This window comes from Myotis yumanensis, unplaced genomic scaffold, assembly GCF_028538775.1.
Source record: "Myotis yumanensis isolate MYYU_CA2020_CCGP unplaced genomic scaffold, mMyoYum1.0.hap1 SCAF_2, whole genome shotgun sequence".
NCBI lineage: Eukaryota > Metazoa > Chordata > Mammalia > Chiroptera > Vespertilionidae > Myotis > Myotis yumanensis.
Window position 1 is genome coordinate 177,595,667 of NW_027223753.1, and position 8,432 is coordinate 177,604,098.

Genomic DNA, 8,432 nt, shown 5'->3' on the forward strand with positions numbered 1-8,432 from the left:
CCTTCCCCTGTCACGAACAGAGCTGCAGGGCGATCAGGGGGTTTGGGCGCTGCCCCCTGTCACGCTGATCCCGGTGCTAGGAGGCATATTACCCTTTTACTATATAGGATAGAGGCCTGGGGGCTGGCTGGTTTGCCCTGAAGGGTGTCCTGGATCGGGGTGGGGGTCCCCACTGGGGTGCCTGGCCAGCCTGGATGAGGGGATGATGGCTGTTTGCAGCTGGTCACACACCCTTCAGGGTGGGAGTCCCCACTGGGGTGCCTGGCCAGTCTGGGTGAGGGGCTGAGGGCTGCTTTCAGGCTGACTGAAGCTCCCAACTGCTCCTTTTTTTTCTCTTTTTTTATTTTATTCTGAGCCAGCTTTAGCTCTGGCTCTAGCTCTGAGGCTTTGTATCTTGTTTGTTTGCCATTCTATAATCGAAACAATGTATAACTTCAGCTCTGAGATCCCGGCTGGCTGAAAGCTGGTTTCAGCTTCTTATTTGCAACATGGTAAATAGTTGCTTAGAGTTGCAACTCAGAGGCCGAGCAAGTTAGGTGGGGAACGTTGCAGTCTGCAGTCCCTGGAGCAAGCAAGCCTCATGTTTGCTTCCAGCTGCCTGGCTGCCGGCCGCCATCTTGGCTGACAGTTAATTTGCATAAGGATACGCTGATTAGCCAATGGGAAGGGTAGCGGTCGTACGCCAATTACCATGTTTCTCTTTTATTAGTGTAGATATTTTTTAAAGTTTCCTTTATCCTATTATCAAAAATTTGAGACTCACAGATGAGTTCTTCCTTGGCTAATGACTTCCTTTCATGGTAGTTGTGTGCTACACACAGAAGGTTTAAAAATACTCATCATAATATTTTTAAATTTCTTGATAAGTTATTTTTTCACTTGGTGGCAAAACTTCTCTCCTATTTACCCAATCAGATCCGCAAAAAGAAAAAGGAATCCAAAAAAAATGAGGATAGTGTAGGGAGCCTCTGGGACAACTTCAACCATACCAACATTCATATCATGGGGGTGCCAGAAGGAGAAGAGAGGGAGCAAGAAATTGAAAACCTATTTGAAAAAATTATGACAGAAAACTGCCCTAATTTGGTGAATGAAATTAACAAACAAGTCCAGAAAGCACAGAGTCCCAAACAAGAGGTTTGAAACCAAAGAGGCCCACACCAGGACACAACACAATTAAAATGCAAAAGTTTTAAGAACAAAGAGAGAATCTTAAAAGCAGCAAGAGAAAAGCGGTTAGTCACCACCAGGGAACTCCCATAAGACTGTCAGGGGATTTACAAGCCAGAAGGGATTGGCAAAAAATATTCAAAGTGATGAAAACAAGGACCTACAAACAAGATTACTCTACCCTGCAAAGCTATCAGAAAAAGCTAAAAGAGATCATCATCACAATAGCAGTATGATATGAATGTTAAAGGGTCTTCTTTAAGAAGAATAAAAAGAACAATAAAATGGCAATAAATACATATCTATCAACAATTGAATCTAAAAACAAAACAAACAAACAAGCAGAACAGAAACAGATTCATAAATACAAAGAACATTTTTGTTTGTTTGTTTGTTTGTTTTTGTTAATCTTTACCCAAGGATTTTTTTTTCCATTGCTTTTCAGAGAAAATGGAAGGGAGGGAGGGAAGGGGAAAGAGAGAGAAACATCATTCCCGAACACTCCCCAACCAGGGGCGGAGAGGGAACCCAAAACCCTGGTATGTACCCTTGACCAGGAATCAAACCTGAGTCCCTTCAGTGCACCAGTCAATGCTCTAACTACTTAGCCACACCAGCTAGGGCAGACACAGAGAACGTTTTGATGGTTGCCAGATGGAAAGAGTGTTGGGGGGATGGGCAAAAAAGGTGATGTCATTAAGAAGTACAAATTGGTTGTTACAGAAAAGTCATAGGGATGTAAAGTACAGCATCCCCATGGATATAGTTAAGAATATAGTCAAGAATATAGTCAAGAATATTCTAGTAACTATGTATGGTGTCAGATGTGTGCAAGGTTTATTGGGATGATCACTTAAGTTTTGTATTGTCTAATCACTGGTGTGTCCATTGAAACTAATATAATAATATATATCAATTGTAATCTACATATAGAAAAGCCAAGCAACTGGAATGATAGAATGACCAGAATGACCAAAATGACTGGTCACTATGACGCGGAATGTGGTGGCCAACTGCCCCATTGGAGCCCCAATTGGCCCCCACAACCTCCTGCGGCCCCTCCCTCTGGCTGGCCTGGTCCCTGATGGGCCCCCCCCCCCGACCCCGATCAGGGGGAGGGCTGGCCGGCCAACTCCCCACAGCACCTCCCTCCCACCGGACCTCACCCATGCATGAATTCGTGCACCGGGCCTCTATTTAAAAATAAAATTATAAAATATAAATAAATAGATAAAAACGGGAGAAAAAACAATTTTTTAAAGAAGGACATATAATATATCCTCCCCATTTTTGTCTTGTTCTTCTCTATTAATGAAATATTTCGGTGTTGGGATATCTATGTTTTTAAACTTTTTAAGGAGCCTGTTGAGGTCTGCAAAAGCTTCTGCTAACCCCTTCACTGTGAATTTTCTTGTGGATTCTTTTTCTACATCTATAATAGTGTCAACAACAAAAATGAAGTTTAAAAAAAGATAAAAAACAGTACACCTGAATGGGGCACTTACCATAAATGAAACCTGCAGGACTGGAATTTGTTCTGGGCGAGTCAGTGAGTGGTAAGTGAATGTAAATGCCTGGGACATAACTGTACACTCTTGTAGACTATAAACTCTGTACACTTGGGTTACATTAAATTTACTAAAATGCTGGAAGCTGGTCCACCCTTGCTGCTTGACACAGTCGCTGCAGGGAAGAAACATCTGCACAGCACATGTTTCAAGGGACCTGGTGTATATGGCATACTGTTCTTAATATGTTTGCTCCCCTTCTTGGCGCTATGTGTTTTAACCAAGGTCACCTCTCCGAGAAAGGTTGTTTCCCCAGGTGGGGATTTTTCCTTGAAGTTAGGGAGGGAATAAAACCCCTTAACTAAGTGCCAGGCGGGTAGTTAATCACTTTAACTATGAACAATCACTCTTAAGCTACATAATCTTTACTCCCTGGAATGGAGATAAATTGATAGGATTAAAATCAACTGGTATAAATACAGATGTGACAAGACAGTAAGACACAGAACCTGGCTGGAGATCCTGGCTAGACAACCTGGCTAGGCTGCTGATCAACTGAATGCTGTCTCCATGTCATTCCTTCTTCACCGACTCCGTCCACACCTTTGGGAACCCCTGGACCTGCTGGGGCTGGACCCCAACAATAAGGAGCATGCTGTGGTTAAACCTCAAGCAGAGCACGATGGCTTCGGCACTGAGTTATATCTCTGAGTTCAAGTCTTTTGTGATCTTGTTCTTCACCCCGATACTGCTGCTGCCACTCATTGTTCTGGTGCCCACCAAGTTTGCCAGGTGTGCCTACGTCATCATCGTCATGGCCACTTACTGGTGCACAGAAGTCATCCCTCTGGCTGTCACCGCCCTCTTGCCTGCCTTGCTTTTCCACTCCTCAAGGTTCTGGACTCCAATCAGGTGTGTGTCCAGTACATGAAGGACACTAACATGCTGTTCCTGGGAGGCCTCATCGTGGCAGTGGCCATGGAGCGCTGGAACCTGCACGAGAGAATCGCCCTGCGCACACTCCTCTGGGTGGGGACCAAGCCTGCACAGCTGATGCTGGGTTTCATGGGCGCCACCGCCTTCCTCTCCATGTGGATCAGCAACTCAGCCACCACAGCCATGATGGTGCCCATAGTGGAGGCCATGCTGCAGCAGATGCAGGCCACGAGCACAGCCAGCGAGGACTACCTAGGGTGCCCAGGGAGCTGGTGGACAATGGCAAGACCGGTGAGCTGCCAGGGAGCCAAGTGATTCTTGAAGTCCCTGCTATGGGGCCACAGGAGAATTGTGACAGGAAGAACATGTGCAAGGCCATGACACTGTGCGTGTGCTATGCAGCCAGCATCGGAGGCACTGCCACCCTGACCGGGACAGGACCCAACGTGGTGCTCTTGGGCCAGATGCACGAGCTGTTTCCTGAGAGCAAAGACACCGTGAACTTCGCCTCCTGGTTTGGATTTGCCTTCCCCAACATGCTGATCATGATGCTGCTTTCCTGGTTTTGGCTCCAGTGTATTTTTATGGGATTCAATTTTAAAAAGGCTTGGGGCTGCAATCTGGAGAGAAAGATTAGTGAGAAAGCTGCCTACGAGGTGTTGCAGGAGGAATACAGGAAGCTGGGACCCTTCTCCTTTGCGGAGGGCAATGTCCTGCTCTGTTTCCTCCTGCTGGTCACCCTGTGGTTCTCCCGGGACCCAGGCTTCATGCCTGGCTAGATGTCAGTCGCCTGGACGGAGGGCGAGACAAAGTATGTCACCGACGCCACCATGGCCATCTTCGTGGCCATATTACTCTTCACTGTGCCTTCGCAGAAGCCCAAGTTCAACTTCTGCAGCCAGACTGAGGAAGAAAGAAAGACTCCGTTTTATCCGCCTGCGCTGCTGGATTGGAAGGTGACCCAGGAGAAAGTTCCGTGGGGCATTGTGCTGCTGCTGGGGGGTGGATTCGCTCTGGCTAAAGGATGCGAGGCCTCGGGGCTGTCTGAATGGATGGGGAAGCAGATGGAGCCCTTGCATGTTCTGCCCCCAGCAGCCATCTCCTTGGTCTTGTCCTTGCTCATTGCTGTATTCACTGAGTGTACAAGCAACGTGGCCACCACCACCCTGTTCCTGCCCATCTTTGCCTCCATGTCACGTTCCATTGGCCTCAACCCGCTGTACGTCATGCTCCCCTGCACCCTGAGTGCGTCCTTTGCCTTCATGTTGCCTGTGGCCACCCCACCTAATGCCATCGTGTTTGCCTAAGGACACCTCAAGGTTTCTGACATGGTGAAAACAGGAATAATGATGAACATAATTGGAGTCTTATGTGTGTTTCTGGTGATCAACACCTGGGGACGGGTCATGTTTGACCTGGACAATTTTCCTGACTGGGCTAATGTGACTCATATTGAGACTTAGGAAGAGCCTCAAGAGCATAACACAGCCCCGCCTTCCTGAGGACTCCCGAAGCTTCCGGCACTAAAAAAAATTCTTCATTCCATAATAAATTAACTTCAGCTTACTGCAATGTTTTCACTTTACAAACTTTTTCTTTAACTTTTCACTCTTTTGTAGTAACTCTTAGCTTAAAACAAATACATTGTTACAACTGTATGAAAAAATATTTTCTTTCTTGTATCTTATTCTATAAGCTTTTTTCTATTTTTAAATTCTTTTACTTTTTTGTTAAAAACTAAGACACAGCCCTAACCGGTTTGGCTCAATGGATAGAGTGTCGGCCTGCGGACTCAAGGGTCCCAGGTTCGATTCTGGTCAATGGCATGTACCTTGGTTGCAGGCACATTCCCAGTAGGGAGTGTGCAGGAGGCAGCTGATCAATGTTTCTCTCTCATCGATGTTTCTAACTCTCTATCCCTCTCCCTTCCTCTCTGTTGAAAATCAATAAAATATATTTAAAAGAAAAACAAAAACTAAGACACAAACACATATTAGCTAGCCTAGACCTACACAGGGTCCTGATCATCAATATCAGTCTTCCACCTCCACATTGTGTCCCCCTGGAAGGTCTTCAGGGGCAATAACATTCACAGAGCTGTCATCTCCTATGACAACAATGCCTTCTTCTGGAACACCTCCCAAGGCTGTTCTTGAAGCGGTATCTAGCACTCCTTTCAGAAGTATGTCCATGATGGTTTGCTTGGTTTCTTCCTTTCTTTTTTTTCCCTGCCATAGATTTGCTTGTAAGCAGATAATACACCATGAACATTCTTCTCTAGTAATGAAATATTTTGCTGTTGGGGGATCTATGTTTTCATACTTTTTAAGGAGCTTGTTAAGGTCTGCAAAAGCTTCTGTTAAACCCTTCACTGTGAATTTTCTTGAGGGTTCTTTTTCTACTCTTCCTGTTTTCTTTTCTCTTACCTATTCTTCAGTTATGTGTTCCTGTTCTGGTTCCAACAACTCCTCATTAATCAATTCCTCAGGAACCACCTCTAGGAGCTCCTCAGTGTCACCCTCATCCATCCATACCCAGGTTAAAGTTGTTTGTCACCTCAATCATAATCTTGTTGACTTTTGCATCCACCTAATCCTTAGCAAATCTTTTGAGAGTCTTCTTCCAGATGCTATTCATACACACCTTGGTGACATAAACCCAAGCAAGTTTCTTGATTCAGGTATCAATGTTGTAATACTTCCAGAATTGAATCAGTGTCTTCTCAATGTCTTCCTCACAATAGCCTGGGCAAAGGTCCTCCCAAAGTAGTAGGCCTTAAAAGATTCTATACTCCTTGATCTGTGATTGGATCAAAGAGATAGTGTTTGGAAGGGAAAAACACCACTTTAATATTGGGATGAAGATCACCAATTAAAGGAGGATGTCCAGGAGCATTATCAACAATAAGCAAAATCTTGAAATGTGTGTTATTCTCCAAACAGTAATTCTTCATTCCATGGCACAGCAACACAGAAGGGCAGCTTGTAAGAGGGTCATCCATGACTTGTTATTGCTCCTGTAATACAATGTCAGTGTGTGCTTACTGATATGCTTTAAGGTCCTGGGGTTCTCACTATGCCAGATCACAAAGGGTTTCTATCTGTCGCCTGAAACATTGCCCCCAAAACTGTTTTCTTGTCCTTAAAAGCCTTGAAATATGGTATTGACTTGGCCTCTTTATGGATAAAGTTCCTTTCAGGCATCTGTTTCCAGAATAAGAAGGTTTCATCCATATTGAATATTTGTTATGGCAAGCAATTTTCCTCCACAATCAGCTTATCTACGGTTTCCAAAAATTCTTCAACTGCCTTTACATCAGCACTCACAGACTCACTGCCCACTTTCACATTATCTATGCTAATAAGAGATAAATATGTAAATTGACTGTCCCTCTGTGACACCACACAGCCAATCAGGAGTGAGTATGCAAATTAACCCGACAAAGATGGCAAACCTATGGGCAGCATGCACGCCTGGCTTCTGCCCTGCCCCAGCTGCTCCAGACCAGTGGGCAGCATGTGCAGGTGCAGAGTGGCCAGGGCGGGGCGGGATGCCTGGCTTCAGCCCTGCCCTGGCTGCTCCGGGCCTGTGGGCAGCGCACGCAAAGAGCCTCTGGGTGGGGGAAGCGGGCCAGCAGAGGGCAGCCTCTACTCCCCACATGGTGATGGTGGCAGCCATGAGCACACCAAGCGGAGCCTGCAGGCTGAGCTGAAGTAGCGCCCACAGGCCATCAGTGTGGAGGAGTGGCTGCACAAGTCCCGCCTCCTGACCCAGAAGGTGTGCGATCGCAGGGACAGCCACCATGGTGGGCCAGATTGACATCCTCCTGGCCGCACCATGGGGGTTTGCGGATCTATGAAGCCACAGGCCTCCAGTGTGCACATCCTCTCCTCCCCACCTGACATGCGAACATCCCCCAGCACGCTGTCACCCACAAGTGCCTGCAACAGTCCTGGACCATGGCATGTGCAAATTCCCCCCCACCCCTCTGCTGCACTTTCATCAACCCCAGCATGCCTACATGCCCACAGGACATGCGCACATCCCCTCCAGCAAGCTCACATCTTTGGAGAGTGTCTAGGTGTTCTGGGTACTGAGGGTGGGCGCCTGTGAGATGACAGTGAGAGGGCGGAGTGGTGATGGCCTGTTCCCACAGAGGCCAGTGCAGCGATGAGATCACCTCTGTGGGGTTAATGCAGATGCTGAGGCGGGAGCAGGTGCGGACAGACACACCTGGTGGGTGTAGGTAGCCCTCACTGAGGTGCCTTCAGTCAGAGTTCAAGATCGAGAACCCCAAGGAGGTGAGGAGTTCTGTCCTCTCAGTGAAACAGTGGGATAGTCGGGGCGACTGCAGAGGAGGAATGTGCACTTTGGGTGCCAACACCCATGAGCGAAGGCTGCCCTGACTGAGCCTTACTCGCTTGGGGCCTAGCACACTCCTGCCAGGCAGCGGGTGACAGGATGTGCTTTTCTGAGTTAATGAGAGAAAACATTGATTCTCCTGCTGCCCGCAAAGGTGGAAAGTGGAATGGGGAGACATGCGGGGAGTGAGCAAGGTTCCCTGTCTGGGGGTTCCAAATCCGCCATTGGTTCCTTTCACCACTAACTAGAGATATACAGGGTGTCCCCTCAGAATGTACACACACTTTGAATACATACTAATTCCAATGGGTTTAAGCATGAAAAGAAACAATAATGGAGCTGTCATCTGTTAAAAGTGCGGGCACAAACTGGCAGTCAGACATTCCCCAAGGGGTCCCGGATTGGAGAGGGTGCAGGCTGGACTGAGGGGCTCCCTTCCCTCCCCCCTGACCCTGT

General features: G+C 47.1%; 1 pseudogene; it reads left to right on the forward strand.

The window, feature by feature from the left end:
- Window positions 1-3,360: 3,360 nt before the first annotated feature.
- Window positions 3,361-5,077, forward strand: LOC139002246 (Na(+)/citrate cotransporter pseudogene; annotated as a pseudogene).
- The last annotated feature ends 3,355 nt before the right edge of the window (window positions 5,078-8,432 follow it).